This window comes from Schistocerca gregaria, chromosome 2, assembly GCF_023897955.1.
Source record: "Schistocerca gregaria isolate iqSchGreg1 chromosome 2, iqSchGreg1.2, whole genome shotgun sequence".
Lineage (NCBI taxonomy): Eukaryota > Metazoa > Arthropoda > Insecta > Orthoptera > Acrididae > Schistocerca > Schistocerca gregaria.
The window spans coordinates 1,041,242,404-1,041,269,289 of record NC_064921.1 but is presented as its reverse complement, the minus strand read 5'-3'; the positions used below and the strand labels follow the sequence as shown (position 1 = coordinate 1,041,269,289).

Genomic DNA, 26,886 nt, shown 5'->3' with positions numbered 1-26,886 from the left:
AAGAGATATATGTCAATGAAACATCCTAGAACCAGGATGTTTTGGCTTATGACATTGTACAGTTTGTCTCTAGTCCAAATAAAGTTCACTAAACGAGTTCAGAACTTAATAAACACTCGAAAGGCGGCCTGAAAATCTGTTTAATAAGCCTGAAATAATTCATAAACAACACACCAAGAGAATATCATACAAATGAACAATGAAATCGTATATATAAAGGACGAGGTTTTCTAGTTGAAGGAGTTCAAGACAACGGCTAGATGGTCAGGAAAGGAGATAAAACAAGTAAAATGTCCTGGAGTATGCCGTGTAACGGAAAGAAGTGTCAGTTACATCAGGATTCTTACTGCTCACTTGTGTGCAGGTGAGAAGAGAAGGTAATGTATATGGTAGCTAATGACTTAAATGGTTCAAAATTTGTTTCCTTATTTGAATGTATCGTTCTGATAATTTTTGCGCACAAAAGTTTGTTTCTGTGTGTTTCATTTCGTGAGGAAGAGTGCCGCAGTCGTTGCCACAAGAGATAAAACGTCGACCTCTGTCACAACTCTCAAGATCTCTGCCCTCAATTGGATTCTTACGAAAAATATTGCAACTAAAAAAATATGAATACCGTTGCGGTAATTAATTAATTTTGTAACGACATTATGTGTCAGTAAGCTTGTTAACGTCTTACTGCCTAGAACTGTTATGCATTTGTTTGTAATGAAGTACACAAGAATTTAAAATTAGCTGTTCGAACTATCATTAAAGAAGTATACAGTGGTTGATTATTTGCAATATCAAACAAAGTTATTCTATGTTGACTGAAAAGTACTGAGGAGAATTGAAAACAGCTTGAGATTGATGGTTGACGGGAATATGACAGCTCAGTCACAGGGTATTAATGACTGTGGAGTGGGCATTCGGATGCACAGAACGAGAACTCTGTCCGCAACATCTAGTGCAGCGCAAGTCACGTGATTTATGAATGGCGCATTTTAGTCCCTGTAGTGCCTGGCGTATTTTGAACATCACTTCGCTCTTACAGATAAATCATCTTCAGAAGTACCGTCAAATTCTGTACACCTGTTTTCCAGACATCTTAATAATTTGAAATAAGGAAATTAAGTTGGCGTCAGGATGTGAAGAGAAATGGTTTTCTGCTTTTCCGCTACAGTACTGAGGTTCAGATTCCACTTTCTTTACGTTACGGGATAAGAAAGGACAGCCAAAAATACATCTTTACGTTTTCTACTGCACGTATTCATATTTTTCGAATGCATGTTCTAAAATTATGTTAGAATGACACAGTAAACGGTGTCGAAGTGCCACGAAAAAAACCGCATTTGGAACTATGAAGTTGTTGCAGTAAACACGATAAGTAATTTACACCACCTGTTTGTCCGCGGATATTTTCAGTTTTTCTCTATTCACCCTTCTGATTTTTATGTACAAGTAAAATATAGTTTCTGTAACGTTTATTTGTCATCTCATCAAAAAAGTAAAATCGCACACTATGCACGAAAAAAACAAAAAAATTCGAGATCAATGCTCGAATTTTGAAGTCGTAAAGCAGTGGCAGCTAACAATATACCTTTTAAGTTTTCTGCTGCACTGATTCACTTTGTCGAATTTGTTCTAGTTAATTACGATACAGTGCCATTACGCAGTAAACTACTTCAAGCAGAAATACTTAGATACGCACATGAGATTGAGAACTTTTTTAAATTGGGAGAGGTTAATCAGACTGTCATGTATAAATTCTATTTGCGTATGAACGTAGCATAAGTATGTAGACACTGACTGGCAGTTTACTTGGACACACTTGCAAATTTATGTAACACTTGTTTCATAAACACACGCCCATAAAATCCAGTAATTGTATCTACAATTATTGTACTGTGTGTTTTTCAACATAGAATTTGCCTCACATCAATATGACATTTACAGTTACATGTTTGATCCAAAAACCTATAAAAAGTAAGTTGCCCTCCTGTCACATACTTCTCTTCACATCTACAGCAACGACAGTAGTGTACCATTGTTGTTATTGAAAGTGAGACATGAAGAAACACATATATAACAAGGCGAGTAGTGAAATATTCAATTTTGCTATTTGCACAAATTGAAGACAAGTAGCGTCGTCCCAAAATCACGTGATAGCTCGGCTTGACATTGAGAACACGTGCAGTAGACTATGACCACTTCATAGATTTATATATTCTACGAGTTTAACCAGAGCTTGATTTTGGTGGTGCCCACTCCAGAAATAGGCTTCATCAGCGAAAATTTTCTGTGTAGGTAACATTATTACCCAGACAGTTGAAAAAAATTTTTCCTCAAAATAGAATCTTTCGTCGTTCGAATCTAATTATTTTTCAGAAAACTTCAAAAAATCTAGCTGTGACTTCCATCCTGGGTAACAGAAATTCGAAAACCGTCAAAGCCCGATCTTCAGAAAACTGGATTTTTTCCATACTTATACATCGGAACCAGCGGCTGCAACGTCGCAAGTAGATACTGAAACAGGCCTCCGATTGACTATTTAGTAGGCTAACTGTTAGTACCAGTGTGTATTTCTAGTCCCGACGTGGCAGTGGGATATGGACTCTTAATGCGAAAATTGTATAAGAACTAATAGTTACTCTAACAGCAATTGATTACTTAGACAGCCAGAGAAGCAAACGAATGGTGGAGGGTAATAACTGAAGTGGAAGACGTAGTTACGAATAAATTCAAATGATATAGAGAAAAACGGGGGGGGGGGGGGGGGGGGGAGGGCGAATAGGTACTCGATTACTCGATGGGCCAGGCAACGTATTGCTAGATTCCATAATAACATAATAAACATAAGGAGCGAGAAGACGAAATTAGAAAACATGATAAAGAAGTATTACTTGCCATATTGATGAAAATCTGTGATCTCTTTGTGATATATTTCTTGTAAACAATTAAGGGTCATGCTACAAATGTTACATATATTTCGTCGTTCACCCTTGTTACCGACGTTTCCAAAAAATGGCTATAAGGACTATGGGATTTACCATCTGAGGTCGTCAGTCCCCAAGACTCAGAACTACTTAAGCCTCACTAACCCAATGACATCACACACATCCATGCCCGAAGCAGGATGCGAACCCACGACCGTAGCAGCAGCGCGGTTCCAGACTGAAGCGCCTAGAACAGTTCGGCAACAACGACCGGCCCCTGGTGTTTCCAGTGCACGCTGATATGGGTGGTCTTGAACCTCACTGGAGTTTGTTCACCTGCTGGATGTGAAAGAAATTTTAAGCACAATTTCTTGACTCATATGTGGCAGGGGGATTAAAGCATACAACTACTGATCAACAGACTGCGGGTCAGTTACCTTCCTCCGCCGTTTCTCGTGGAGTGAAAGTGGTCCTGGAAGATTAATCTCTGTGACTCATTTGGTGCACAGTGGTGCATACGTCAGCGCCAAGTGTCATCCTTGGTTTTCTTTCCGAATCCATAACCAGCCTCAGCAGTATCACACAACATTAAGCGACGTACATAGTCGTTTTCACTACACAGGTACACTGCTGGCTCGTCAGCACATCGACAGGACACGACGTTTGGACTAGGTAGCTTGAACCCTTTGCGAGAGGCAGCATTCAAGACCGTCTGGTATACAATCAACTCTGATACAACCTTGATCTCTGTGTATGTGTGTGTGTGTGTGTATGTGCATTGCTCTTTGTTTCTCATTAGCAGTTTCTCCTTGCTTGGATGAGATCCTGTTCTGAAGTTATGCAAGAAAACGTTATCTCCATCGTTTATTGGGTCGTTTCACATCCTGTTGTAGAGGCATGCCTGTTTCAGCAGTCTCCCTGGGGAACAGTTTATCCTAGCACTCTTTCACATCTATACGCGAGAGAAACATTGACTAACTTCTTTTGTCACTAACGCAGTAAATGGGCGTTTTTGTTGGGTATTGGCAGTAGCAGTCATCGACGACAGCGCATTACCGACGAAGTATCTTTTACATCTGCCTCTGGAGTACTTGTAACTACAAGTGTTTTCTGTATGTCAAAAAATGTAAGTTCTTTAATTAAAATCACACACATATAAGTAAGAAAAACCCATTCGTGATGCTCTTATTCTTCTTTTATCACTTTATTTCATATGAAACTATAATACCAATCATAGATACAAATCTTTCCTAAAAAATTCTGAGATATCTTTATATGCACTCACTTAATTGATAGTTTGTGAATAAAGCATGTTTGAGAAGACTGATGTTTCATGTTCGAGATATTTCAGTGAGCTTAATTGTTGTGTTATTCTGTCATCTGTAACATTTGCAACTCGTGTATTGTATTGACCTATTACTGCTGTGGCTTTCGTGACGGAAATTATCATTTTCTGACAAACTTTAATATCATTTTTTGCCGTTTTTTCAGTGACAAAGTCATTTGAATTAATCCAGGAGGCTTCTGATGGGTCAGCACTTGGTTCCACAACCAACCGTTTCTGAGTGGCATAAACATTTTTGTAATGGCCGAAAGACAATATCCGGCCGACAGCAGCTTGAACCAACAAGGATGTCACAATGACTTAAACCTCTAATGGAAAGATTAACAACGCTGAACGAAACGAGTATCAGCAAAGGCAGAGAACTACTGCAAAACATAAGTGAATCTAGAGATATAATACCAACCGCAAAACCTGTAAAATACAATGTGCAGTTGTTTCCATATGCTATGAAAAAGCAATTGGTAAGGTAAACCGTGAGTACCTCGACAAGGCTATACGGAATGTGGACTCTCCACTTCTATTTACAACTTAATAAAAGCGTATTAAGTGATAGCGTAACAAAACAATGTACAATGGGCAGCTAATTGAGGAAATGGAGAAGCAAGCTCAGTGAGACAAGGAAGCCCAAAGCCGATGGCACTCTTCGCTATTGCAATCGAACCCTTATTCACCTCTTTGACGGAAAAATTTGAAGATTTCCAAATAAGTGGGTAAACGTAATATGAACTAATCATCTTGGGTTTGAAGCTCTTTTCTTCCGTGTTTGCTTTAACAATACGTGTTTTTGGATAGCATCCACCTTTAGCAAAACACAATTTTTTTAAACCGAAACCTGTTTCACTGCAGTTGCAGCATCTCCAGTGGGGTTTTATTTTTCATCTGTTAAAGATAAAGGGTGTTCCTTGCTGTTTGTATACATGTAGCTATTAGGTTTTAAATCTTAATTACAAATATTTGAAAAAACACATAAATTATGAATGGTAAAATGTATGAATTCGTAATTTATGTGTTTTTTCAAATATTTGTAATTACGACTTAAAAACATGTATACAAACAGCAAAGAACACTCTTTATCTTTAACAAATGAAAAATGAAAGCCCACTGAAGAAGCGGCAACTGCAGTGAAAAATGTTTGGGTTAGAAAACAAAATTGTGTTTTGCTAAAGGCGGACCCTATCCAAAAACATATGTATAGTATGAACTGCTTACACAAGGGTTGTAGGATGTTGGATAAATGGTGAAGATGAATTACACTTAGTCCAGTAGATCATTAAATTCCAAGTGGCATCTGAAGGTCTAATAAATTTTCCCCGATAACTAATGTAGGAAAATGAATACGAATGCATAAATGAGAGCACTTAACAAAATGAGGAAAAATGAAATGTTTTGTTATTGAATTTAGAAGCAAAAAGCGTACAGTATCGATGTAAACAACAAACAATTACTAACTCACGTACGGGAGTCATTACCAAAATACAGTGAAAGACAATTATATGGATTTCGGGAAGCAGTCCCCTACATTTATACAATATCCTACACTAATTCCAAGCCACAAGTTCTGTCACTACCTCTAGCGCCTCGTGACCCGAGGTCACATTTTCAAATACGGCGCAAAAACTCTTGTCATTACCATCCTCACTGACATTAATAATAAACCAAAAGCTTTATACCTGTGCCTAATGGGTAAACAATGGAAAATGGCACAATTGTTAAGTTGAAATGGTCTCAGTTTTCACCCTGCAATAAATATCCAGCAGATACCTAATGAACCCTTCCGTCTGCTTAACTACCTGAGTCCCGCTACATTGAAAGGAGGAACTCTGAGAATAAAATGACCAATTTCAAAGAACAGTGCAGAAAATTAATGGAAAATAAGAGCAGGAATAATGTTTAACTGAGATATCCACAACGCTACTGGTCAGCAATCTGAACAACCGAGACTTTCTGTCTAGCGTGAGATCAGAATGGTACATAGCACTCACCGGAAAATTACCTACTAATTGTAAACTCAACAAAATAGAATTAGTAATACCTTTAAGAAGTCCCACCTGCACAATAAACGATAACGAGGAACAGAGACTCGTGTGTAAAAAGGTGGAAGACGTTTGGAACGTGGCCAAACAGAAATTTGCTGTCATCAACGGGACACTTCCAAAAGATATAAAACACGATGGTTTGTTACAGTCGTTATTAGACTGTCCTTGTCTAGTCGGATAAGGTATATTTTGCGGCTGAGGGACTCACCTTTGGTGGCTTCGCGGAGAGGACACGTTTCGTTAGAAAATAAACCTGACCGTCAGCCTAATACGAACACATGTCTATTCTACTTTTCAAATATTAAAGAATGAAAGATGAAACAATGAAAAATGTCAGTTTGAAGTAATAACAGTACATGTCAAATCACTTCGACTTGTTCCTTTTGCACGTAACGCACGTACTTAACAAAGACACTCAGACTGAAGCAACAGTTACAACGTTTCCTTTCCACTTCAATTAAACAGCTATTGTTGATCACGGAAGCCTTTTCATTCACGTTCTACTATCAATGTGTACCACTGCGACAGTAATAGTGATTCACTTACCTAACACCCATAAGCCTCTTAATTAATCCCAAGTATTTTTCCGTGAAACAACTGAAACACTTTTCTTCTACAGACTGACGTAACACTCTTAACTATTAATTTCACTTTCTACCAAATTCTGCACATTACTAAACCGCGACGCGTCAGCGTACACCGCCTCGCGTACGGAGCTCAATAGCAACTGTTCCCCCTAAGCCCGGACGGAGTCAGCACTAGCATTGGGACACTGTTGTAAGTACACGGCAAGACAATGCTTCCTCGGAGCGTGATCGCCCCGAAAGTTCAATAATCCAACGAAAAGTGAGGACTACAATATAGATACGTCATGACATTAAAGACAGCAGTCTTGCACACTCAGACTAAATATCGTACAGTAACACCGTGGAAACTGGAATTAAGTGAATAAAAGGGTAGACAATGTACTACATTTTAAAAGAAAAAGACAAAAGTTAGGAAGAGTCTCAGATACATCTTACAACGGAAAATCACACTCAGGAAAACAGAAAATGTACACCAAAATTGTATAAATTTATTAAAGAACACTATAAAGTGAAAACACTACACTGAAATAAAACACGACAAAAATGGAGAAACTTTGTTCTACGTTTCATAAAGAGAAAACATTAAGATCTTAAAGGCAAATATGTTATTATAATATAAAAACTATAAAATTATTTCGTGAATGGAGAAGATTATAAACTGTAGTTGGTTAAAATTATATTTTAAGAAGGAAGACAGTATGTTTATTTCAATAACGAAGACATTCATTTTTCTTTGTGACCCGAAAGCTAACGCCCGCGTTTCCAGGCGGAGAAGGCAACAATTGGCGATCGCGAGCGAGGGTGTAAGAGGCGACGGAGTCGTTTAAAATATTGCACGACTACGGACCCAAAGTCTCAGGTTTCATCATTGGTTAGACTTCGGATTTTTTTCTGTCACTTATCACCTTTTTCGCCTCTGGAAATGTTTTTTAACTCGAAAAAGTTTGATTTGTATCATTAATCGGAGTCCACGTTGAACTGTAGGCCCTCCTATAATTGGCTGGGGAAGTTAGTTCAAAGATCAGAAGAAGGCAATGGCATGCAGCCTCCAGTAATACTTTTCCTAGTAAAGCACAGTGATGTTCAAATCAACATCCGGGTTGATGACAGCGTTATTGTTTTAACTGGTGATACCAACTGTAGCAAAATATATCTCTCTGAGAAAGAAAAAAAGGCTGTCTTACAATAAATGCAGCAAAAAGCTACAGAAATACATTTTATTTCCTGACCCAACTCGAGAACGATGAATAGTTCCTACATTTATCCTTATATCCAGCAAACCAACGAGAATCTCACCCACTGATTATAACTCGCTTCGCTTCGCTTCGCTTCACTTATTACGTACAGTCGTTTCGTGCCACTCCGAGGAGTTTCCATTTGTTAGGATCACTGAAGCGAAGAATTCTCTGATGTTCAGAGAGAACGCGTTTCTTTTCGTGCGTGTCACGATAAATTCTGTTTCTCACGTTCAATCGTCCCTCATTCCGTTTATAAGGGAACTTTATAGCGTATATGAATTTGTCCCAGAAGACGAAGGCACAGTCTACAAAAGGCGAAAAACATTGCGCCTGAATATATAGCTAGGTAAAGTCGTCCAAGATATAAGTAACAAAACATAGTACACTCAATGACTATTTATTCCCCATTTTAAAGAGCGCGCACTAAGTTAATTGTCTTGATTGAGGTTCTATAATCAAACGAATGTGTTGTACATTGGCGTAAGTGGGTAACTTGCATCGCATCGTCCCTTCGACACTACTGTCATTACATAACGGGGTTATGTAGAATAGGCTCAAGTTTAAGAGAAACAGTAGGATTAATCAACGCGGAAAGAAACGGGGTACTAAAGTACAGAGGCATGAAAACGTGCGTTCAAAGTTTTCTTTGGCCACCGACTATTCAGAAAATACTATCCAGTCATTGGCGTCACACCAGTTATGTAAATTATGGAAACTCAGCAGTAAGATTAAGTCTCGCTCCAACCAAATACTATGACAGTGAATTAACTAGTTTACCTTCTATTCGATTAACATTACTTTCAATCAACATATTAACATATTAGCGTAATAATAAAAATGCTTCGCGTGAGTAATTCTAATTCAAGATAATTGTGTCATTATGTTGCAGATGCCCAACACCTCGACATTAGTCATTAGTAATAAAATCATGACAATTATGTCATTTTGTAGTTTTTGGTAATAACTGGCACTTCTAATGAGTGTAAATAGATAACTAATTTGTTTCATAGTTGCTGCTAACATTTTGTTAATAAAAAAAATTGAAGCTGGAAGAAATTTAGAAGAAGCAAGTGACACTAGCGTCTGAAACGTAATATTAAGATGTAGTGTCAAGAATACCACAACTTTAGGAATTTAAAACTCTGCAACGACAAAAGGCAGAGCTAAGCACTATCTGTCGGCGAATTAAGGGAGCTATAAAGTTTCATTTAGTTGTACATTTGTTCGCTTGAGGCGCTGTTGACAAGGCGTCAGCGTCAGTTGATGCTAAGATGGCGACCGCTCAACAGAAAGCTTTTTGTGTTATTATTGAGTACGGCAGAAGTGAATCGACGACAGTTGTTCAGGGTGGATTTCGAACGAAGTATGGTGTTAAACCTCCTGATAGGTGGTGTATTAAACGTTGGTATAAACAGTTTATAGAGAATGGGTGTTTGTGCAAAGGGAAAAGTTCTGGACGGCCTAGAACGAGCGATGAAAATGTAGCAAGCATTTGTTCGCAGCCCAGGGAAATCGACTCGCAGAGCTAGCAGAGAGCTGCAAATTCCACGATCAACTGTATGGAAAGTCCTACGAAAAAGGTTAGTTATGAAATCTTATTGTCTGAAATTGGTTGTAGCACTGTCTGCAGCTGATAAGATTAAAAGAATCGATTTCTGTGATTTTATCCTTGCTCAAATGGAAACAGATGAATCTTTCGTTTCAAAGATTGTGTTTAGTGATGAAGCAACTTTCCACACTAACGGGAAAGTCAACCATCACAATATCTGTATATGGGGCACTGAGAATCCACGGGAAACAACTCAGTATGAACGTGACTCGCCTAAGGTGAACGTTTTCTGTGCCATTTCAGCCAATAAAGTTTTTGGTCCCTTTTTCTTCGAAGGTGCTACTGTAACTGGACTACAGTATCTGGAGATGTTAGAGAATTGGCTGTTCCCTCAGCTCGAACAAGAAGCACAACAATTCATATTTCAGCAGGATGGAGCGCCACCACATTGGCACTTACCTGTCCGTAACTACCTGAACGTCAACTACCCGAGGCGATGGATCGGCCGCCAGGCAGCCCGTGACAGAGCACTTCATCACTGGCCTCCAAGAAGCCCTGATCTTACCCCCTGCGATTTTTTCTTATGGGGTTATGTTAAAGATATGGTGTTTCGGCCACCTCTCCCAGGCACCATTGATGATTTGAAACGAGAAATAACAGCAGCTATCCAAACTGTTACGCCTGATATGCTACAGAGAGTGTGGAACGAGTTGGAGTATCGGGTTGATATTGCTCGAGTGTCTGGAGGAGGCCATATTGAACATCTCTGAACTTGTTTTTGAGTGAGAAAAAAACCTTTTTAAATACTCTTTGTAATGATGTATAACAGAAGGTTATATTATGTTTCTTTCATTAAATACACATTTTTAAAGTTGTGGTATTCTTTTTGAATCACCCTGTATATATGTTACTGTCAAATTTGACACACTTTTGCTCATCAAAAGTCAGCATGGAATACTGAATTAGTGACCAGAGTAGTTACAAATGGGGCTAAAAAAGAGATCATATCATTTGTAGCCGAACGGGGTAGCCTCGCGGTCTAGGGCGCCTTGTCACGGTCCTACATGGTTCCCTCCGTCGGAGGTTCGAGTCCTCCCTCGGGGATAGGTGTGTGTGTTGTCCTTAGCATAAGTTAGTTTTAGTAGTGTGTAATCTTAGAGACCGACGACCTCAGCAGTTTGGTCCCATGAGATCTTACCAAACATTTCCAAAAAATATCATTTGCCAAAAGAATTTAATACCAAATTACTGTCAATATGCATGGAATGTAGCAGGTGAGTCTCAGAGAATTAGATTGTAAAAATAAGGCATGACAAACAGTAGATCAATGTTACTATTACCATAGCAAAATAACTGACGATGGACGAAGATGACTGACACTGGCAAGAAAAAGTCAGAGTGAGAGGAATTTCTTAACATCAATTATAAGTTGAACTGATAAAAGTCCTTTTCTGAAGGAATTCGTGTGGAGTGTAACCTAGTGTGGAAGTGGAACGTGGGTGATGAATGGTTCAGACACGAAGAGAATATGTTCTTGCAGTGTGGTTCTGCGGGGGCAGTGCTGAAGGTTACGCAGGCGGATCGCACACTGGGGCGGCGAAGTCACTGGAAAGCGATGTGCCCGGTGGTCGTATCGCATACACAAAGTATAAAAGGCATTGGCGCTACTGTCATTTGTACACATGGGAAAACGTTTCCGACGGGATTATGGCCGCACGACGAGAATTAACTGACTTTGAACGCGGAATGGTAGATGAAGCTAGACGCATAGGGCATTCTATTTCGGAAACCATTAGGAAATTCAATATTCCCAGATTTTCTGTTTCAAGAGTGTGCCGAGAATATCAAATCTCAGGCAATACTTCTCACCACGGACAACGCAGTGGCCGACGGTCTTCACTTAACGAGTTGTCAGTGCTAGCAGGAAAGTAACACTGAGTGACTTTAGTAACAGCACAATAACGCCTGCAGCGCCTCTCCTGGGCTCGTAACAGAGTCGGTTCGACCCTAGGCGAATGGAAAACCGTTGCCGGGTCAGACGAGTACCCATTTCAGTTGGTATGGTTCGGGTTTGGCGAAGACTACACGAAGTCATGCACTCAAGCTGTCAGCAAGGTACCTGAAAGCTGGTGGTGGCTCCATAATGGTGACGACTGTGTTTAAGTGTAATGGACTGGGTCCAAATGAACCGATTATTGACTAGAAATGGTTATGTTCGGCTGCTTTGAGGCCACCTGCAGCCACTCGTGGGCTTCATCTTCCCAAACAGCGACCGAATTTTTATGGATGACAACGCGCTATGCCACCGGGCCGTAACTGTTCGCGATTGGTTCGTAGAACATTCTGGACATTTCGAGGGAATGCAATGCCCACCCAGTTCTCTAGACGTTAATCCAATCGGACATGTATGGGAATTAATCGAGATGCCAGTTAGTGTAATAAATTTTGCACTTGCAATACTTCCGCAATTATGGACGGCTATACAGGCAGGATGGCCTGGTATATCTGCAAGGGACTTCCAACCACTTCTAGAGTCCGTTTCTGTCATCTCAGTGAATAACTGATGAAGAATAAATAAGAAATTGGTGGCATAACTATCACGAGGAATAGGTTGGTAAGACACATCCTCAGAAATCAAGGAGAAGTCGAATTTTGGATTGAGGGAAGCGTGGTGGTTAAAAGTTGCAAAGGGAGGCGACAGCCTGAGTAGGGTAAGCGGGTTGATGTGAATGATGGCTGCAGTGGTAATGCGTGTATGCAGAGAATAGACTGACACACAGAGCTGCATCAAACCAGCCTTCGCACTGAACATCTAAACAACAATGCTCAGAACCTTATGTTTCGTCATACTGAATTATAAAAATTAGCCTGAGCAGGGTATCTCGAACCTTTTGGGTCATAATTATACAGACTGCAGAGGATCCTTAAATCATTATTTTGACATCAGGAACCAATGGTCGGAAATTAATATTCCAGGCGATACAAGGTTTGAATGAGCTTTATATATGGAGCATGTGTATATAAACTGTTCATGTTTCACTGGGAACAACTGCGTGACACAATCACGTGGATGGTGGGGCCTTTCGATGGGTCCATGCTGAAGTTTATCTTAATATTTCTCTACGAGCTGTCAAAGAAGGCGTAGCCTATTACTTGTTATGGGAACTTCCACAGTTGGGAAGGGGGACGCAGCATGTTATCTTGGACTAAAGGTCATCGACGGATGTGGAAGTGTTTTGGATCCCTTGTTCTTCATGTTGTGTATTGATGACCTTGCTGACAATATTAACAGTTAACTCAGACGTTTCGCATATGATATAGTTATGTACAACGAAGTCCAGTCTGAACGAAGCTGTACAAATATTGTGTCAGACTTTGGTAACATTTAATAGTGATGCAAAAACTGAAAATTACTTCAAATATTCAGAACTGTGCACTTCAGAAAACGATAAAACATAGTTTCCTATGAATATGATATCAGTGAGTCACAGCTGTCTCACATAAATACAGTCGTGAGTAAAGCAAGTAGCAGACCTCGGGTTATTGGTAGAATACTACAAAATGTAAGTAGGCTGTTTAGGTTTTTTTATTGGTAACGCCACATAGCGCTCTGTATGAAGATCACTGGCTGTGCTGTGTGCAGTCTGTGGCTGGTTGACATTATTGTAATACTCGCCATTGTAGCGTTGGGCAGATGGATGCTAACAGCGCGTAGCGTTGGGCAGTTGGAGGTGAGCCGCCAGCAGTGGTGGATGTGGGGAGAGAGATGGCGGAGTTATGAAATTTGTAAGACGGGATGTCATGAACTGCTATATACATTATGACTTTTGAACACTATTGAGGTAAATACATTGTTTGTTCTCTGTCGAAAGCTTTCATTTGCTAACTATGCCTATCAGTAGTTAGTGCCTTCTGTAGTTTGAATCTTTTATTTAGCTGGCAGTAGTGGCTCTCGCTGTATTACAGTAGTGCGAATAACGAAGATTTTTGTGAGGTAAGTGATTTGTGAAACGTATAGGTTAATGCTAGTCAGGGCCATTCTCTTGTAGGGATTACTGAAAGTCAGACTGCGTTGCGCTAAAAAATATTGTGTGTCAGTTTAAGCACAGTCATGTATAATTGTTCTAAGGGGACGTTTCATGTGTCGACCCTTAGCCGAGGATACCTCACTGGAATCTTCTGATTTTTTCTTGTAGTTTGTGTAATTAGTATAGATTTTGTTTATTGCTAGCGCGTAATTGCAGAGAGAATCTCCTTTGTAGTTGCAGTCTTTCATTGTTTTTCAGTAAAACAGGTGTGGCACGCATGTAAATTTGCACCAAGTATTTCGCAGCTGCAATTGCAATTAACTAGATATTATTTTCAGTGCTATGTTAATGTGTTCTCTTACTTTTGCTCTTCAAATTGTGCTTTTCTGTGTTGTCGTGTGAAATATTGTGACAATAATGGCGTGTGAAAAACGTAATACTAGGCTCCAAAGTAAACTCAGAAATGACAGTGAAGACGAAAGCAGTGTGTTAGCGTCACCAAGTAAATAATCAACTAATGTTCAAAGTAGTAATTTGGTAATTGTGCATAGGGAAATGGAGCGGGCTGAAAATAATGGCGTAGGCAGTGAAACAATTAGTGAACAGGGAAGCATTATCGATCGATCGGTGGGCAACAGCTCGCCTCAGGATTCCGAAATGACAGGGCACAATCTTGGAAATACTGTAGATTCAGGTTTTGCGTCATCACCGTTTTCTCAAATAAATCGAGACACATTTTCTGCTTTTCAAAATGCGAATATTCCCGGTTCAAATGCACTGCCGAATAGCACTGAGGAACATGTTTCAGACACCAGTGCACTGTTATTACAGTTAATGCAACAAATGAGACAAAGGCTACAAAAGTTAGACACAACGCTTGAACAAAATCAGATACAAATGGGACAAAATCTTCAAAAGTTAGACACAATGGAACAAAATCTTCAAAAGTTAGACACAATGGAACAACACCAGAGACAAATACAGCAACAGTTAGACACAATGGAACAAAATCAGAGACAAACACAGCAAAAGCTTCAAACTTTAGACACAATGGAACAAAATCATCGGAAGTTAGACACCACGCTTGAACAAACACTTGAAGATTTAACTACTGAGTTACATAACATTGAATCGAAATGTCAAAAAGTCTGTAATGACGTAAAAACACAAATTTGTGAGCGTTTTCAACCTATTTTTTCGCGTCATGAAAATGCGTTACAGAATCACGAAGCAGCCATAAAAGAACTGCAAACTATTGTTCATGAAAATCATGGGACCTTGCAAGCTAAAATTGACATAGTTGCATTTACCGATTCGGTTACGCAACTCGCAAAAACTCAGGAAAACTTAAAGGACACAGTAGATACGATTTCAACACAAATGGACACTCTGAATCTTGGTTCAGAAAAACACACAGAGGAAATAATTTCACTGTCGGATAAAGTAGCCGAACTTTCAGATCAGTTCACTAAGGTAGATGATGATCTGATTGACCCAAGACCTGTTGCCTTCACTGACACTGAAGAGTATGAACAAATTAGAAAATTCAAACAAAATCAAAATCAAATCAGTAGTGGCGCTCGCTGTATTGCAGTAGTTCGAGTAACGAAGATTTTTGTGAGGTAAGTGATTTGTGAAACGAATAGGTTAATTTAGTCTGGGCCATTCTCTTGTAGGGATTACTGAAAGTCAGATTGCGTTGCGCTAAAAAAATATTGTGTGTCAGTTTAAGCACAGTCGTGTATAATTGTTCTAAGGGGACGTTTCATATAGACCAATCTTGTATAAATTTTACAAAGGGGACGTTTCATATGTCGACCCTTAGCCCAGGATACCTCACTGGAATCTTCTGATTTTTTCTTGTAGTTTGTGTAATTAGTGTAGCTTTTGTTTATTGCTAGGGCGTAATCATAGAGAGAATTTCCTTTGTAGTTGCAGTCTTTCATTTTTGTACAGTAAAACAGTTTTGCACAATTTTTCTAAGGGGACGTTTCAAAAAATGCAACGAGTCTACAGAAGAGATTGCTAACAAACCGCTCGCGCGACCCATCCTAGAATATTGCTTACGTGTGTGGGCCCATACCAAACAGGGCGAGCAGGGGATATTAAAAATTTACAGAGAAGGGCGGCACGAACGATCATTGGCTTTTTTGACACACAGGAGAGTATCACTGACTTGTTGAAAGAACTAAACTGGCAGACTCTTGAAGATTGCCGGAACCTATCCAGAAGAAGTTTACTAAAAATTTTTCAAGAACGAGTTTTAAATGAGGATTCTAGGAACAAGGGCACAACCCCCTATGTGTCGCTCCCAAACGGTTCGCGAGGACAGGATTACGCGCAGAAGCTTTTAAACTATCATTGTCCCGCGCTCCGTACATGAATGGAACGGAAAAAGCCCTAATAAGTGTGACGTACCTTCTACCATACACTTCACAGTGGTTCGAAGAGTATAGATGTAGATTCAGATGTAGTTTTGTACGTATGTATGGTGCTCCAGAATGTAACAGAAAAGTTCCGCAAAAGGCATCACCTTAAATGGAGAAAATTCATTGCCATGGGCAAAATAATCACTTATCAACTAGACCACTAAATCCACACTTCAAGTGACACTGTGTGTATCCGATGAGCAACAACAGTAGCTCTTTTTCTTTTTTTTTTTAAAAAAAAGAAAAAAAACTAGGTATGCAAGTAATGGAATAAAATGATCTGAAACTGGCTGTCGTCTCGTTGTAAAACTGCAGTGAGCTTAAGTTATTTGTATAAAGTGACAGTTTGTTTCTCATTGCCCATCATTGGCTCCTTATCTCAAAATAATCAGTTTAAGGTTCCCTATCGTGTCTATAATTTTGAGCCGAAAGGTTTATGATATGCTACGAGGATTCTCCAGAAAGTGATGCACCGCATTAAAATGTCAAAGTCGACAGTGTCAAAGTCTTGCTGAAGTCTAGGGTCACCTGTTCTGATTCAGGTCGTCTTTTACCATTATTAAGGCAAAGTTGTGCTGTGATGTTTACGGAAATCTGAATCGTTTATAGTAAAGTAGTTTGTTAGCTAGTCGTGGACTACATATTGTACGGGATGTCGGAAACCACCGAAAACCACATCCAGGCTGGCCAGCTCAGCAGTCCTTGTCGTTAATCCGCAAGACGCTCTCGATCCCAGAAGTGACACATCAACGCTCTCCGCTAACCGCGTAAAGTTTCCCCATCGGTTGTCGGGTGGTTAATGTTTCCTCCAATAATGATGGGTTAGGTGGCTGAAGATATCCATAATGGTTTCTGCTACCATCTATGGGTGAGTAACGACCCAACATCTTATTTTTTGCCCACTCTTCATCCTGGCTCTTGTCCGTTCGACAACATCAAAGAGAATTAATTTGCTCACTGCTAGTGATACGTCATATATTGTACATGTTCCGTATTAAGTAGCTCCTTCGAGGACAGTCTTAAATCCAACATTCGTTTGAAGTGATTTGGGTGACAACTGTGGGACAAGGAGCGCTTTTGAAGTGAAGCAGTGGTGAGGGCGTGGAGTGAGTTGAGTAGGTGCGGGCGCAGGTGGAGTGGAAAGAGGAGCAGAGTGCGCGGCGTGGCCGCATCGCTCTCCCAATTAACACGGACGGCGGCCGTACGCACACCAGCGGCCGCCGGCTCGCCGCCGACGGCCGCTTACACTGGGTCTCCAGCGGCAGCGCGCCACTCTATTGATTCCGTACGGCCGCACACGAACACGCAGCACGCACGAGCACACAAGCGCACGCACACGCTCGCAGATCTGCACGCGGGGCAGCGACGTGGCGACGCCGGTCGCAAGGCTGACCAGCCGGTGCTTCTGGCGGTGGAGCGGGTGTGTGCTGGCGTATCCCAGATCACACAGCGCGTGCATTTCTTACTGTTACTTAAACATGTGCATTGGTGGACGTATGCCAACAAATGTAACGTATTGTGCACAAAATGGTTGGACATACACACTATTTTATGATTCATCAATTGCTGGACAATCGCTGTAAGCAGTCACGTCCATTAAGTATGTGGGAGTTTGAGTGCGGAGCAAATACAGTGGAACGATCACATTAAATTAATCATAGGTAAGGCACATGTCATACCGAGATTCACTGAAGGAGTCCTCAATAAACGTGGTCCATCCGAAAAGGAAGTAGCTATCAAAAATCTCATTCGACTGATACTTAAATGTTGCTCGGTAGTCTGGGAGGAGCACTAGAAGAAATAGTATCCAAAGAAGAGCAGCGCGTTTCGTCACAGAGATGCTTATCGAACTCCTTTGTCAGACGTTACAGGAGAAGCAAGGATTCCGAGAGATTGCATTCCTGAAGAGGCCAATGTATTGCTTTCCTAAGTAAATCTCGAGAAAATACCATGGAAATAAAATTTCAGCTGTCACGCAGACTTACCAATAATCGTTCTTCCTGAGGGCCATTCGCGTCTGGAACAGAAAAAGGGGGGGAGCGGCAGTGGTACACCGAGTTCCCTCCACCATACACCATAAGGTGGTTTGCAGAGTGTGAATGTAGATGCAGATCCATCTCTTAGTCGTAGCCACGAGTCCACGTTAGGTTGCCGCGCGGTTAGAGACGCCATGTCACGGATTGCGCGGCCTCTCCCGCCGGAGGTTCGAGTCCTCCCTCGGACATGGGTGTGCTTGTTTTTACTACCATAAGTTAGTTTATGTCGTGGGTAAGTGTAGGAACCGATGACCTCAGCAGTTTGGCCCAGATTTCATACAAATGTGAACGTTCTTTCCACATTAGGTTAGTTGTGCTTAGATGACTCTGCAGAGCTACTTGTCACGGTGGTATGCTCATCTTTGGTATTGGATCTCACATAAACTGAAAAATATGTGATTGTGGTATAGTATTTCTGGGTAGAATGATTACTGCTCCTAGAGAACGACTACAAGATGTGACTCCACTGATTATGCTCGTGAAATGTTAGCAGGCCGGCTTGAGCTCTAATGCTACTATTGAAGCTCGTTAAAACGCAACTGCAGAATAATACACAAAGAAATTGAGATATTATAGCAAATGTATTACGAGAAGGCAATAGCCACCTCATGAAAGGAAGTAAATACATTACTGAATACAGAGTGGAAAAAAATAATCTCAAAGATAAGAGCAGGGTAAAGGAAGTCGAATCGAGAATTTTTATTTATTTATTTATTTATTTATTTGTTTTCAAAATAACCATAGCAGAAATACTTCACTTCGTCTACTTTGTGTTAGGTTTATCGCTAAACTCATTTCCGCAGCCCCTTGTTACCCAAGTCTTTCCTCGATTTCCTCTCAATTCGTAGTGTTTGTTCATCTCACCTAGGCTGATACTTAGTATTCTGTAGAAGTTCAGCAAGCTCCCCATTCCTACTTATCTGTAAGTCCCTCGCGACCCTGCCTCAACAGGAAGTACCTTAGGAAAACCATTTCGTCCCGTTTCCACTTAACGTTAGTCGTCCCCTTTCGAATTCCAAAGACACTAATTACTTCATTTCTCGTGTAGTAAAAATACAATTTTTAGGAGTAATGTTCGTGATATCCTACAGAGAGATGCGGAATATAATCTAAGATCCAGATACACAGGCCGGCCGGTGTGGCCTTGCGGTTCTAAGCGCTTCAGTTTGGAACCGCGTGACCGCTACGGTCGCAGGTTCGAATCCTGCCTCGTGCATGGATGTGTGTGATGTCCTTAGGTTAGTTAGGTTTAAGTAGTTCTAAGTTCTAGGGGACTGATGACCTTAGAAGTGAAGTCCCATAGTGCTCAGAGCCATTTGAACCATTTGAACCAGATGCACAGTGATCAAGAACGCTACAGGGTTAACCTTCCTCACGTTATCGGCTGAATTAGTGGGATTAAAAGCTATTCCTTAACCAGAATTCGAGCTGGGTAAGTAAATGGAAGATCTTATGTCTCATTGGTTCTTATAGTTTTGCAGTGAACAATAGTTAAACCACTCATAATTTTCTTGTTCTACCAATTCAGCAAGTACTTGCTTTAAAGGAATTTGAAGCCATGTACTTTGTGACTGGTAGCGGTAATAAAATAAAAATAAAAAACCTTTACAAGTACTTGCTCTGACGTAAACAACGTACTAGTAACTGCAGCTGTTCATTACTGGACTGAATTCCAACTGTTGTAGTAAGCTAAATTTCTTTAAGGTCCTTCTGTAGTATGACACCTGACACATATCTACTCAGCTAGCATCAGGTACATTTCTTACGAAGAGTATGCTCTTTCCTGATTTATTATTATATACACCGTTCCATTACACTTTCATTCGTCATAGTTTAGCATACAAGTAGTTTTGTAGCACCTGAAGGCTCCCACTTTATTTTAATAATTACCTGAAAAGAATCGCCTTGTACCATGGTTGTCAATTGTCTTGTATACAGGAAACATGGTTTTAGACTACGGTGACAAAAGCAGTGGGGTAGCTATTGTGTCCACTGACCCAACCAACCAACCAACCAACTCGCGCACGCGCGCCCTGACCGTGACTTCGCTGGCCACAGTTCCTGTCGCGGCCGTCGGCGTCTCAGGGCGTCACCGCCGACGGAAGAGGTCGCGCCATGGCTGAGCTCGGGTCCGCAGCGCCCTCTGCCTTTTGCATATGAGGAGGAGCGCTGGTCCCGAGACGGACAGTCTATTGTCGATTGACTATTGCTAGCCTTCCGTGGAGTTTATAGCGGAGCCATTGCAGTGTGATATTTGCTATTGTATTCGACTAGGCTCAGTACACGGATTACTCTTGAATATTACTAGGACTTGTATCGCTGGTGCACGTTTCGTCAGAAATAAAGATAAGTTATCTCTTCATTCTAGCTGGCGCAGTTCTTGTCATTAATTACTTTTCGGCCAACAGACGTAGCTACATCCTGGTCACTACCCACGCTTTATACAATGTTTGGTGGCTGCCCCAAAAGTACCGCCGAGGACGTTGGGTTAGGGTGCCGTCACAAAAACTGCGATATGCACATATACAGATGGCGGGTGAATCGCGTACGCGAGGTATAAAAGGGCAGTGCATTGGCGGAGCTGTCGTTTGTACTCGCGTGATTCATACGAAAAGGCTGCTGACGTGATAATGGCAGCAGTACGGGGTTAACAGACTTTGAAAGTGGAGTGGTAGTTGGAGACAGACTCAGGGGACATTTCATTTCGGAAGTCGTTACGGGTTCAGTATTCCGAAATCCACAGTATCAAGAGTGTGCCGAGATTACCACATTTCAGGCATTATCTGTTGTGTTGGCATAAGAGCCAACACCGTGTTACTAGAGGAGGCCGAAATGCACGCGTTTTAGCTCACGCAGGCTGGCGTGAGGAGAGATATATATACTGACTTGAGGTATGGAACATTACAAAGAAATTAGAATTCAGAAAGCGGACGTAATTAGTTTGATTCTTAACTTAAATCCATTAATGAGGAACGTCACTCTTGACGGTACATGATCCACAATATTGTCTGTTCACATTAGTAACTGAATATGGCGCCTTGCTAGGTCATAGCAAATGACGTAGCTGAAGGCTATGCTTAACTGTCGGCTCTGCAAATGAGAGCGTATGTAGACAGTGAACCATCGCTAGCAAAGTCGACTCTCCAACTGGGGCGAGTGCTAGGGAGTCTCTCTAGACTAGACCTGCCGTGTGGCGGCGCTCGGTCTGCAATCACTGATAGTGACGTATACTAACGGACCGCGGCCGATTTAAAGGCTACCACCTAGCAGGTGTGGTGTCTGGTGGTGACACCACATTATCTTTCAGCACGGACAACTCAGAAACCGACCGCCTTCATTTAAATATCGAGAACTGCGGCTTTTGCGTAGTGTTTCCTGTGCTAACAAAAAAGCAACGCAATGTGAAATAATCAAGCAATGTGGTTCGTATTGCGAACCTATCCCTTAGGACAATGCGGGGACGTCTGGCATGAATGGGCTATGACACAGACAACCGACGCGAGTGCCGTTGCTAAGAGCACGACCTCCTCGGGTAGTGACCACATCGGCTGGACACTAGATGAGTCAGTTGAGTCCAGATTTCAGTTGGTAAGAGCTGTTGCTAGACTTCCAGTGTGGTGCAGACCCCACGAAGACGTGAATCCAGGTTGTCAACAAGGCACTGTGTGAACTGATATGTGTGGGCGACAATGTGCCATGTCATCGAGCCACAGTTGTACACGACTGGTTTTAAGGAACTCTGGACAGTTTGAGCAAATGATTTGGCCATCCATATCGCCCAACATGAATCTCGTAAAATCCAGAATGAGATTTTCACTCTGAAGCGGAGTGTGCGCTGATACAAAAGTTCCTGGCAGATTAAAACTGTGTGCCGGACCGAGACTCGAACTCGGGACCTTTGCCTTTCGCGGGCAAGTGCTCTACCAACTGAGCTATCCAAGCACGACTCACGCTCCGTCCTCAGAGCTAGGAAGGTAGGAGACGAGGTAGTGGCAGAAGTAAAGCTGTGAGGACGGGGCGTGAGTCGTTCTTGGGTAGCTCAGTTGGTAGAGCACTTGCCCGCGAAAGGCAAAGGTACCGAGTTCGAGTCTCGGTCCGGTACACAGTTTTAATCTGCCAGGAAGTTTCAATCTCGTAGAATATTTGTGGGAGATATTCGAGAGGTCAGTTCGTGAACAAAAACCTACGCCGGCAACACTTTCGCAATTGTGGACGGCTATACAGGCAGTATGGCTCAGTATTCCTGAAGGGGACTTTCAACGAGTTGTTCAATCCATGCACGTCGAGCTGTTGCAAAAGGACGTCCGACATGATATTAGGAGGGATGCTATGACTTTTATCACGTCCACGCAATATAAGTGAACGGCATATTTCATCTATTTGTGATTGTCTGAAAGAAATGCCTCTGTCGCTGCTTTGTATCGCACACTTCCTGTGCCACACCGGTATCGCCTCTGCCTCAGCGTTGTGAAGCTGCTTTCTGACCAGACCGCTTGCTCGCGTGGTAACACGGGGCAGCCGGCCGCCTACCTGCGAGTGCTGGCTGCGTTGACGTCAGCAGGCCGCGTCACTCTGCTGGCGGTGACAGCTGCACGCGGCCGAACCCATCACCTCGCGCTGGCGGCAATCTGCAACACCGGAAGAGGAGGCGCGATGTAAAAGGCGCGGAGGCGGCAGCGTGAACCACGTACAATCTTCACTTTTCATACCTTAGTAGAGCGCGCTGGTGTGATGAAACTATTTTCAAAAGAGGAACTGTAACTTTACGTATCTCAGGTGAGCCTTTCAGTAAGAACATTCTATTTTTATGTAGTTGCTAGTAAGGTCTATCTTCAAAGAAGTAAACTCTCTTACATTGTAGCAAAACCTCCACTGTGCCCACTGTTCAATACGTTTCAAAATTTTCTCATAATTTTCGTACGCATTGAACATCATAATTACCTTGAAACGCGTTCACTACTTTAGGAACTGTGTTTTTTTTCCATCGAATACAAGCACAGGGAAAATATCATTTTTACAGAAAGAGGTATAGTCAAAATTACACCAGAGAGAAATGACTTTTCTGCAGTGAACACATGGTGTGTCATGAGGCAATGGATTAACATTTATAAAACCATATGCCATGATGTCCATATGGTTTTATGAATGTTAATCCACGTTTTAGATCTGATAATGGCACGTTCAGAGTGCTGAAACCGGTTATCTAATAAACAATTGAAGCGATCGTGGATTTTCAATTATTTTAAAATGATTTTTTTTTGTTTATTTATGTATGTGTTTATCTCGCCTGGCAAAATTAGAAACTTCCGACTCTCTTCCATCTAACCAGACATCAGTTGTGAGTTAACATCGCGGAATGCGAATTACACGAGCAGCACATAACAGTAATAATGGTAATAATAGACGTAGTATCAGGAATTTGTATATCAAAACAAATTACAAGAATGGACATGCGTAAGTATGTACCTATGTGTTCCACATCTCCTCCTAAAGCACTAAGCCGATTTCTACCAATTTGGTACAAATATTTTTTCCTGTCTGGAAAATAATCACTGTTGGGGTAAAAACCACCCACATATCAAAGGGGTGAGGATGGGGTCGAAAAAGGAGTGTACCCCATGACGCATACCCATACTTTGGCCACACACTATTTGGTAACGAGAGCACTTAGAGACTTGCAATAACTTTACACATAATTTCAGATTTTTACGTACCTTTTCCTCGCTGGAGATCCTCACAAAATGGTGAAAGGAAAATTTTGTCGTTTACTACATTTTCTTTGTTCATGCAGTAAAACTGCCACATGTAACATGACATTTTAATTTTTTACTTTCTTAGTACTTCTTGTAGTTGTGACACATTTTTCGGACGGTGTTCACATGTACCATTAAATGTATCAAAAAAAATTACATCATCGTAAGACACTTGCTTCAGGAAAAACCAAAGCCGGCCGCGGTGCTCTCGCGGCTCTAGGCGCGCAGTCCAGAACCGCGCGACTGCTACGGTCGCAGGTTCGAATCCTGCCTCGGGCATGGATGTGTGTGATGTCCTTAGGTTAGTTAGGTTTAACTAGTTTTAAGTTCTAGGGAACTGATGACCTAAGATGTTATGTCCCATAGTGCTCAGAGCCATTTGAACCATTTGAACCATTTTCAGGAAAAACCACATCATAAACACTCAACGAACTACCGCATCGTACCAGGCCTTTACATTTATTATTACATCGTTGCTACGATCTCTAGTGCAACAGTTATCGCAGACAGCATCCACATTTCTCTCTGAATGTACCTACTAAAATCTACGACACATATTTCAGAAGATACGACGTCAGATACTGAGAAGCGAGAAAAATAGCAGCATCATGCATGACCTATTAATCTCTTACTTCTTTGCTACCAACTCTATTCACAACACACTTCGCAGACAGTTTCCACATACATCACTGAACGTCCCTACAAAAAATATCATTGTATGACCAGTAGTTCAGGAGACATGAAGTCAAACACTGAGATTCGTGAATACTGCCACTTTATGCGTGACGTTTTAGTTTATTACTTCCATGCTACTAACTCAAATCACAACACATTTCGCAGACAGTAAGCACATATACCCCTGGATCTACCTGCAAAATTAAAGTCATCGTACACCAAATAGTTAGGAGATACGACGTCATAAACATTAATCTGCGTGAAAATGAACTTGAGGGGAGATTCGCTACACGTACAAGTGAAATATGTGTACAAATACTGGTGAAGTATGTCAAATGTGTGTGAAATGTATTTGACATCTGCGTATGCGAGCAAAGCCACAGGTAAAAATGCAGTGCAAAAACCCTGATAAATTTTCAATCACATATTAGTTACAACGTGGAAAGAAATACTCGGGGGAAGGGGGGGTTAAGACCCACCAGCCTGCTGTTGGGATGAATGTTATAATATGGAAAGAGAAAAGAGGGCGAGCAGACTGACAGGCAGCGAGAGGTAGGAGGGGATAGGCAAAGATGGGAGTAGGAGGAGGTGGAGGAGGAGATGGAGAGAGACGTGGGGAGGAAGAGACAAACAAAGAGATGTGGGAGGAGAAGATGAACAGACAGAGAGAAGGAGAAAATGGATAGATGAAAGGAAGAAGACGAAATGAATAGGGAAAGGAGATGGATAGAAATAGAGGGTGGAAGAGATGGGCAGAGAGTGGGGGGTGGAGGAGATATAGGGGGACAGGTTGACATGATACACAGGGACAGGGGGACAGTCAGAGAGATGAGAGTGGAGAGGTGGATAAAGAGAAAGGGATGGGCGAAGGAGTGGGATAGAAGGGGAAGGAGGGTATGGACAGAGAGAAGGGGCAAGAGGAAATAGACAGAGACGGAATAATAGAAAAAAAATTCGTGTTCTTCCTTACGGAATGTCTTGACATGGGGGAAGCCTTGTCAGAGAGGTCCACCGCAGGAGCGTCTAAGGAAGTGACTCCAGTGGTGGCTCTCCGTCGATAATGAGGACAACACAACACCCAGTCCCTGAGCGGAGAAAATCTCCGACCCAGCCGGGAATCGAACCAGAACCCCTTGATATGACAGACCGCCGCGCTGACCACTCAGCTATCGTGGCGGACAGACTAATAGAATACTAGATTAAACAAATACGGGAGCAAAGCCAGTTTTCTCAGGTAGTAAGAGGAACAATCCTTAGAACAACATTATAGAAAGAGAACTAGGTGAAGATAACACGGGAAATATGCTACTGAGAGAAAAATTTAACGGAGCACTGAAAAAACTAAGTGGAAACATCGCTCTCAGTATTGCTGGGATATTTGGGAGAGCCATCCATGACAAAATTATTTCACTTTCCGTGCAACATACAAGCAGGCGGAACACACCTCAGGCTTCGGGAAGAACGCGGAAACTCCAGTTACAAAGAAGTTGGGTGCTGACGGAAGTCAATACTGTTGAACGGTCAGCTGAACAGGTCATGGTTCCAAAATTTTGACATTAATTATTTAGAGAAGAATAGAAAAATAGGTAGAACACGAGCTGGGAGAACATCAGTTTGGGTTCTGAAGAACTGTAGGAGTTGGTTGGGGTATGCCGAGAGGAGAACTTTTCTGATGAAGACATATATAACTTAAATCTTCTCTTGAAGGCAGAGAGGTTTTGATAAGACGCAGGTGACTGGATTCTTTGCTCCGGAGACGTACGGCTGAGATACGGAAGGAGACAGGGAGATATTTAGTGTTTTCGATAGGTACAGCCGATGTACTGTTCGTGTCTCATGTGGTGTTGCAGTTATGGAACGATGACAGGCATTTGATATGGGAGAAGAGCCACGGAGGACGCCAGTGACTAAAAACATGATGAAGAAAACAAAGTGTGAGAATTCAAAAAGATTTGGCTGGATTCAAGCTCGACTAGTTTTCTTTTACTTCGCCTTGAAATATTTTTTAGAATTCTTTGGCTTTCAAATATCCAGGAGAGAAATTTGCTGCTTGCTGTTGTAGTTGATTCTTCCCAATGAAGAAGCCCATTTGTTTTTCGTTTTGTTTAGGTTTTTGTGCGGAATTTCGATATTAACATTTTAGGATGAACTGCTTCATGAAAATGTCTGCTGATCAAATGTTGGTGAAACATGAGGATGCCTTGCTAGGGTTACGTTTAACGCCGGAATCTTTCACCCATTGAAATACTGGACAAAGGTTGTTATTCATATGTACCTGATACGGAAGCAGCTGTGTTC

General features: G+C 41.6%; 1 protein-coding gene and 1 non-coding gene across 2 annotated transcripts in view; both read right to left on the bottom strand.

The window, feature by feature from the left end:
• Window positions 1–26,886, bottom strand: part of LOC126336098 (uncharacterized) — a 785,081-nt gene that overhangs the window by 447,801 nt on the left and 310,394 nt on the right. Inside the window, exon 2 of the mRNA XM_049999578.1 lies at window positions 22,691–22,788. The gene's annotated coding sequence lies outside the window, so the exon portion shown is untranslated. The remainder of the gene's footprint in view (window positions 1–22,690; window positions 22,789–26,886) is intronic.
• Window positions 22,029–22,103, bottom strand: Trnas-cga (transfer RNA serine (anticodon CGA)). Its single transcript has one exon. It is a non-coding gene; the product is annotated as a tRNA-Ser (tRNA).